This window comes from Triticum dicoccoides, chromosome 6A, assembly GCF_002162155.2.
Source record: "Triticum dicoccoides isolate Atlit2015 ecotype Zavitan chromosome 6A, WEW_v2.0, whole genome shotgun sequence".
Lineage (NCBI taxonomy): Eukaryota > Viridiplantae > Streptophyta > Magnoliopsida > Poales > Poaceae > Triticum > Triticum dicoccoides.
In genome coordinates, this window is record NC_041390.1 from 208,259,165 (window position 1) to 208,268,296 (window position 9,132).

The following is a 9,132-nucleotide window of genomic DNA, read 5'->3' on the forward strand; positions in this document are numbered from 1 at the left end:
GACATCCAATGTCCATGGTGAGGAAACTGTAACCATCTATTGATTAACGAGCTAGTCAACTAGAGGCTTACTAGGGACATGGTGTTGTCTATGTATCCACACATGTATCTGAGTTTCCTATCAATACAATTCTAGCATGGATAATAAACGATTATCATGAACAAGGAAATATAATAATAATCAATTTATTATTGCCTCTAGGGCATATTTCCAACAGTCTCCCACTTGCACTAGAGTCAATAATCTAGTTCACATCGATATGTGATTAACACTCAAGGTCACATCCCCATGTGACTAACACCCAAAGAGTTTACTAGAGTCAATAATCTAGTTCACATTTACCATGTGATTAACACTCGATGAGTTCTGGGTTTGATCATGTTATGCTTGTGAGAGAGGTTATAGTCAACGGGTCTGAACCTTTCAGATCCGTGTGCTTTACAAATCTCTATGTCATCTCCTAGATGCAGCTACCACGTTCTATTTGGAGCTATTCCAAATAACTGTTCTACTTGGAGCTATTCTAAATTGTTGCTCCATTATACGTATCCGGTATCTCTACTCAGAGCTATCCGGATAGGTGCTAAGCTTGCATCGACGTAACCCTTTACGACGAACTCTTTTACCACCTCCATAATTGAGAAAATTCCTTAGTCCACTAGTTACTAAGGATAACTTTGACCGCTGTCCTGTGATCCATTCTTGGATCACTCTTGTACCCCTTGACTGACTCATGGTAAAGCACACTTCAGGTGCGGTACACAGCATAGCATACTGTAGAGCCTATGTCTTAAGCATAGGGGACGACCTTCGTTCCTTTCTCTCTATTCTGCCATGGTCGAGCTTTAAGTCTTAACTTCATACCTTACAACTCAGGCAAGAACTCCTTCTTTGACTGATCCATCTTGAACACCTTCAAGATCACGTCAAGGCATGTGCTCATTTGAAAGTACTATTAAGCGTTTTGATCTATCCTTATAGATCTTGATGCTCAATGTTCAAGTAGCTTAATCCAGGTTTTCCATTGAAAACACTTTCCAAATAACCCTATATGCTTTCCAGAAATTCTACGTCATTTCTGATCATTAATATGTCAACAACATACACTCATCAGAAATTCTATAGTGCTCCCACTCACTTCTTTGGAAATACAAGTTTCTCATAAACTTTGTATACACCCAAAATCTTTGATCATCATCAAAGCATACATTCCAACTCCGAGATGCTCACTCCAGTCCTCAGAAGGATTGCTGGAGCTTTGCATACTTATTAACATATTTCAGGATAGACAAAACCTTCCGGTTGTATCACATACAACCTTTCCTCAAAAATCGTCGAGGAAACAATGTTTTGACATCCTATCTGCAAGATTTCATAAATAATGCAGTAATTGCTAATATAATTCCAACAGACTCTTAGCATCGCTACGAGTGAGAAAGTCTCATCGTAGTCAACTCCTTGAACTTGTCGAAAAACATCTTAACGACAAGTCGAGCTTTCTCAATGGTGACACTTACCATCATTGTCTGTCTTCCTTTCAAAATCCATCTGCACTCAACAGCCTTACGACCATCGAGTTGTTCTGCCAAAGTCTACACTTTGTTTTCATACATGGATCCTATCTCGGATTTTATGGTTTCTAACCATTTGTCGGAATTTGGGCCCACCATCGCTTCTCCATAGCTCGTAGGTTCATTGTTGTCTAGCAACATGACTTCCAAGACAGGATTACGTACCACTCTGAAGTAGTACGCATCCTTGTCATCCCACGAGGTTTGGTAGTGACTCGATCCGAAGTTTCATGATCACTATCATAAGCTTCCACTTCAGTTGGTGTACGTGCCACAGGAACGACTCTTTGTGCCCTGCTATACACTAGTTGAAGTGACGGTTCAATAACCTCATCAAGTCTCCACCATCCTCCCACTCAATTCTTTCGAGAGAAACTTTTCCTCGAGAAAGGACCTGATTCTAGAAACAATCCCTTATTGCTTTCGAATCTGAGACAGGAGGTATACCCAACTGTTTTGGGTGTCCTGTGAAGATGCATTTATCCGCTTTGGGTTCGAGCTTATCAGCCTGAAACTTTTTCACATAAGCATCGCAGCCCCAAACTTTTAAGAAATGACAGCTTAGGTTTCTCTAAACCATAGTTCATACGGTGTCATCTCATCGGAATTACGTGGTGCCCTATTTAAAGTGAATGTGGTTGTCTTTAATGCTTTAACCCATAAACTATTGTGGTAATTCCATAAGAGACATCATGGTATGCATCATATCCAATAGGGTGCAGTTATGATGTTCGGACACACCATCACACTATGGTGTTCCAGGCTGTATTAGTTGTGAAACAATTTCCACAATGTCTTAATTCTGTGCCAAACTCGTAATTCAGATATTCATCTCTATGATCATATCATAGATCTTTTATCCTCTTGTCACGACGATCTTTCAACTTCACACTGAAATTACTTGAACCTTTCAATAATTCAGACTCGTGATTCATCAAGTAAATATACTCAACATCTACTCGAATCATCTGTGAAGTAAGAACATAACGATATTCACTGCATGCCTCAGCACTCATTGGACTGCACACATCAAAATGTGTTACTTCCAACAAGTTGCTATCTTGTTCCATCTTACTGAAAACGAGGCTTTTCAGTCATCTTGACCGTGTGGTATGATTTGCATGTCCCAAGTGATTCAAAATCAAGTGAGTCAAAACGGTCCATTTGCATGGAGTTTCTTCATGCATATACACCAATAGACATGGTTCGCATGTCTCAAACTTTTCAAAAATGAGTGAGCCCAAAGATCCATCAATATGGAGCTTCTTCATGCGTTTTATACCGATATGACTTACGTGGCAGTGCCACAAGTAGGTGGTACTATCATTACTATCTTTTGGCATGAACATGTGTATCACTACGATCGAGATTTAATAAACCATTCATTTTAGGTGTAAGACCATTGAAGGTATTATTCAAATAAACAGAGTAACCATTATTCTCCTTAAATGAATAACCGTATTGCGATAGACGTAATCCAATCATGTCTATGCTCAACGCAAACACCAAATAACAATTATTTAGGTTTAACACCAATCTCTTTGGTAGAGGGAGCGTGTGATGCTTGATCATATCAAGCTTGGAAAAACTTCCAACACATATCATCAGCTCACCTTTAGCTAGTCTCCGTTTATTCCGTAGCCTTTTGTTTCGAGTTACTAACACTTAGCAACCGAACCGGTATCTAATACACTGGTGCTACTAGGAGTACTAGCAAAGTACACATTAACACAATGTATATCCAATATACTTCTATCGACCTTGCCAACCTTCTTATCTACCAAGTATCTAGGGTAATTCTGCTCTAGTGGTTGTTCCCCTTATTACAGAAGCACTTAGTCTCGGGTTTGGGTTTTACCTTGGGTTTCTTCACTAGAGCAGCAGCTGATTTGTCGTTTCATGAAGTATCCCTTCTTGCCCTTGCCCTTCTTGAAACTAGTGGTTTCACCAACCATCAACAATTGATGCTCCTTCTTGATTTCTACTTTCGCGGTGTCAAATATCGCGAATACCTCAAGGATCATCATATCTATCCCTGATATGTTATAGTTCATCACGAAGCTCTAACAGCTTGGTGGCAATGACTTTGGAGAACCATCACTGTCTTATCTGGAAGATCAACTCCCACTCGATTCAAATGATTGTTGTACTCAAACAATCTGAGCACAAGCTCAACAATTGAGCTTTTCTCCTTAGTTTGAAGTGTAAGAAAGTCATCGGAGGTCTTATACCTCTTGACATGGGCACGAGCCTGAAATCCCAATTTCAGCCCTCAAAATATCTCATATGTTTCGCGATGTTTCAAAAACGTCTTTGGTGCCTCAACTCTAAACCGTTTAACTGAACTATCACGTAGTTATCAAAACGTGTATGTCAGATGTTCGTAACAACCACAGACAACGTTCGAGGTTCAGCACACTAAGCGGTGCATTAAGGACATAAGCCTTCTATGAAGCAATGAGGACAATCCTCAGTTTACGGACCTAGTCCGCATAATTGCTACTATCAACTTTCAACTAATTTTTCTCTAGGAACATATCTAAACAGTAGAACTATAGCGTGAGCTACGACATAATTTGCAAAAACCTTTTGACTATGTTCAGGATAATTAAGTTCATCTTATGAACTCCCACTCGGATAGACATCCCTCTAGTCATCTAAGTGATTACATGATCCGAGTCAAACTAGGCCGTGTCCGATCATCACGTGAGACGGACTAGTCATCATCGGTGAACATCTTCATGTTGATCGTATCTTCTATACGACTCATGTTCGACCTTTCGGTCTCCGTGTTCCGAGGCCATGTCTGTACATGCTAGGCTCGTCAAGTTAACCCTAAGTGTTTCGCGTGTGTAAATCTGTCTTACACCCGTTGTATGTGAACGTTAGAATCTAACACCCGATCATCACGTGGTGCTTCGAAACACGAACTGTCGCAACGGTGCACAGTTAGGGGAGAACACTTCTTGAAATTGTTGTAAGGGATCATCTTATTTACTACCGTCGTTCTAAGCAAATAAGATGTATAAACATGATAAACATCACATGCAATCAAATAGTGACATGATATGGCCATCATCACTTTGCTCCTTTTGATCTCCATCTTCGGGGCTCCATGATCATCATCGTCACCGGCATGACACCATGATCTCCATGTTGGGGAACGTAGCAGAAATTCAAAAAATTTCCTACGTAACACCAAGATCTATCTATGGAGAGACTAGCAACGAGTAGAAAGGGGAGTGCATCTACATACCCTTGTAGATCGCTAAGCGGAAGCGTTCAAGTGAACGGGGTTGATGGAGTCGTACTCGTCGTGATTCAGATCACCGATGATCAAGTGCCGAACGGACGGCACCTCCGCGTTCAACACACGTACAACCCGGTGACGTCTCCCACGCCTTGATCCAGCAAGGAGAGAGGGAGAGGTTGAGGAAGACTCCATCCAGCAGCAGCACAACGGCGTGGTGGTGGTGGAGGAGCGTGGCAATCCCGCAGGGCTTCGCCAAGCACCATGGGAGAAGAGGAGGAGGGAGAGGGGCAGGGCTGCACCAACGAGAGATCAAATCGCGTGTTATGGGCAGCCCCATGCCTCAATATATATAGGGGGAGGGGAGGGCTGCGCCCCCTTTAGGGTTTCCCACCCCAAGGGGCGGCGGCCAGCCTCCAGATGGCATCTGGTGCGGCGGCCAAGAAGGGGGGGAGGAGTCCATCCTCCCCAAGGCACCTCGGAGGTGCCTTCCCCCTTGAGGACTCTTCCCTCTAGGGTTCCCTAGGCGCATGGGCCTCTTGGGGCTGGTGCCCTTGGCCCATGTAGGCCAAGGCGCACCCCCTACAGCCCATGTGGCCCCCCGGGGCAGGTGGCCCCACCCGGTGGGCCCCCGGGACCCTTCCGGTGGTCCCGGTACAATACCGATGACCCCGAAACTTGTCCCGATGGCCGAAACAGGACTTCCTATATATAAATCTTTACCTCCGGACCATTCCGGAACTCCTCGTGACGTCCGGGATCTCATCCGGGACTCCGAACAACATTTGGTAACCACATACAAGCTTCCTTTATAACCCTAGCGTCATCGAACCTTAAGTGTGTAGACCCTACGGGTTCGGGAGACATGTAGTCATTACCGAGATGTTCTCCGGTCAATAACCAACAGCGGGATCTGGATACCCATGTTGGCTCCCACATGTTCCACGATGATCTCATCGGATGAACCACGATGTCAAGGACTCAATCAATCCCGTATACAATTCCCTTTGTCTAGCGGTATGGTACTTGCCCGAGATTCGATCGTCGGTATACCGATACCTTGTTCAATCTCGTTACCGGCAAGTCTCTTTACTCGTTCCGTAACACATCATCCCGTGATCAACCCCTTGGTCACATTGTGCACATTATGATGATGTCCTACCGAGTGGGCCCAGAGATACCTCTCCGTTTACACGGAGTGACAAAATCCCAATCTCGATTCGTGCCAACCCAACAGACACTTTCAGAGATACCCGTAGTGTACCTTTATAGCCACCCAGTTACGTTGTGACGTTTGATACACTCAAAGCACTCCTACGGTATCCAGGAGTTACACGATCTCATGGTCAAAGGAAGAGATACTTGACATTGGCAAAGCTCTAGCAAACGAACTACACGATCTTTGTGCTATGCTTAGGATTGGGTCTTGTCCATCACATCATTCTCCTAATGATGTGATCCCGTTATCAACGACATCCAATGTCCATAGCCAGGAAACCATGACTATTTGTTGATCACAACGAGCTAGTCAACTAGAGGCTCACTAGGGACATATTGTGGTCTATGTATTCACACGTGTATTACGATTTCCGGATAATACAGTTATAGCATGAATAAAAGACTATTATCATGAACAAAGAAATATAATAATAACACTTTTATTATTGCCTCTAGGGCATATTTCCAACAGTCTCCCACTTGCACTAGAGTCAATAATCCAGTTCACATCGCCATGTGATTAACACTCACAGATCACATCGCCATGTGACTAATACCCAAGAGTTTACTAGAGTCAGTAGTCTAGTTCACATCACTATGTGATTAACACTCAATGAGTTTTATGTTTGATCATGTTGCTTGTGAGAGAGGTTTTAGTCAACGGGTCTGAACCTTTCAGATCCGTGTGTGCTTTACAAATCTCTATGTCATCTCCTAGATGCAGCTACCACGCTCTATTTGGAGCTGTTCCAAATAACTGTTCTACTTGGAGCTATTCTAAATTGTTGCTCCAATATATGTATCCGGTATCTCTACTTAGAGCTATCTGGATAGGTGTTAAGCTTGCATCGACGTAACCTTTACGACGAACTCTTTTACCACCTCCATAATCGAGAAAATTCCTTAGTCCACTAGTTACTAAGGGTAACTTTGACCGCTGTCTGTGAGCCATTCTTGGATCACTCTTGTACCCCTTGACTGACTCATGGCAAGGCACACTTCAGGTGCGGTACACAGCACAGCATACTGAAGAGCCTACGTTTTAAGCATAGGGGACGACCTTCGTCCTTTCTCTCTATTCTGCCGTGGTCGAGCTTTAAGTCTTAACTTCGTACCTTACAACTCAGGCAAGAACTTCTTCTTTGACTGATCCATCTTGAACACCTTCAAGATCATGTCAAGGTATGTGCTCATTTGAAAGTACCATTAAGCGTTTTGATCTATCCTTATAGATCTTGATGCTCAATGCTCAAGCAGCTTAATCCAGACTTTCCATTGAAAAACACTTTCAAAATAACCCTATATGCTTTCCAGAAATTCTATGTCATTTCTGATCAACAATATGTCAACAACATATACTCATCAGAAATTCTATAGTGCTCCCACTCACTTCTTTTGAAATACAAGTTTCTCATAAACTTTGTACAAACCCAAAATCTTTGATCATCATCAAAGCATACATTCCAACTCCGAGATGCTCACTCCAGTCCTTAGAAGGATCGCTGGAGCTAGCATACCTTTTAGCATCCTAAGGATCGACAAAAACTTTCTGATTGTATTGCATACAACCTTTCCTTACGAAAACTAGTAAGGAAACTTGTCTTGACATCCATCTGCCAGATTTCATAAATGCAGCTTATGCTAACATGATTCCGACGGATTTTAAGCATCGCTACGAGTGAGAAAATCTCATCGTAGTCAACTCCTTGAACTTGTGAAAAACTTTTCGCCACAAGTCGAGCTTCATGGACGGTGACATTACCATCCACGTCCGTCTTCTTCTTAAAAATCCATTTATCTTAATGGCTTGCCGATAATCGGGCAAGTCCGCCAAAGTCCATGGATCCGTTCTCGGATTTTATGGCCTCGAGCCATTTATCGGAATCCGGGCCCACCATCGCTTCTCCATAGCTCGTAGGTTCATTGTTGTCTAGCAACATGACTTCCAAGACAGGATTACGTACCACTCTCAAGTAGTACGCATCCTTGTCATCCTACGAGGTTTGGGAGTGACTTGATCTGAAGTTTCATGATCACTATCATAAGCTTCCACTTCAATTGGTGTAGGTGCCACGGGAACAACTTTCTGTGCCCTGCTACACACTGGTTGAAGTGATGGTTCAATAACCTCATCAAGTCTCCACCATCCTCCCACTCAATTCTTTCGAGAGAAACCTTTCCTCGAGAAAGGACCTGATTCAAGAAACAATCCTTTATTGCTTTTGGATCTGAGACAGGAGGTATACCCAACTGTTTTGGGTATCCTATGAAGATGCATTTATCCGCTTTGGGTTCTAGCTTATCAGCCTGAAACTTTTTCACATAAGCGTCGTAGCCCCAAACTTTTAAGAAACGACAACTTAGGTTTCTCTAAACCATAATTCATACGGTGTCATCTCAACGGAATTACGTGGTGCCCTATTTAAAGTGAATGTGGTTGTCTCTAATGCCTAACCCATGAACGATAGTGGTAATTCGATAAGAGACATCATGGTACGCACCATATCCAATAGGGTGCAACTATGATGTTCAGACACACCATTACACTATGGTGTTCCAGGCGGTATTAATTATGAAACAATTTCCACGATGTCTTAATTGTGTGCCAAAACTCGTAACTCAGATATTCATCTCTATGATCGTATCATAGACATTTTATCCTCTTGTCACAATGATCTTCTACTTCACTCTGAAATTACTTGAACCATTCAATAATTCAGACTTGTGTTTCATCAAGTAAATATTCTCAACATCTACTCGAATCATCTGTGAAGTAAGATCATAACGATATTCACTGCATGCCTCAGCACTCATTGGATTGGACACATCAAAATGTGTTACTTCCAACAAGTTGCTATCTTGTTCCATCTTACTGAAAACGAGGCTTTTCAGTCATCTTGCCCATGTGGTATGATTTGCATATCTCAAGTGATTCAAAATCAAGTGAGTTCAAATGGTCCATTTGCATGGAGTTTCTTCATGCATATATACCAATAGACATGGTTCGCATGTCTCAAACCTTTTCAAAAATGAGTGAGTCCAAAGATCCATCAACATGGAGCTTCTTCATGCGTTTTGTACCATTATGACTTA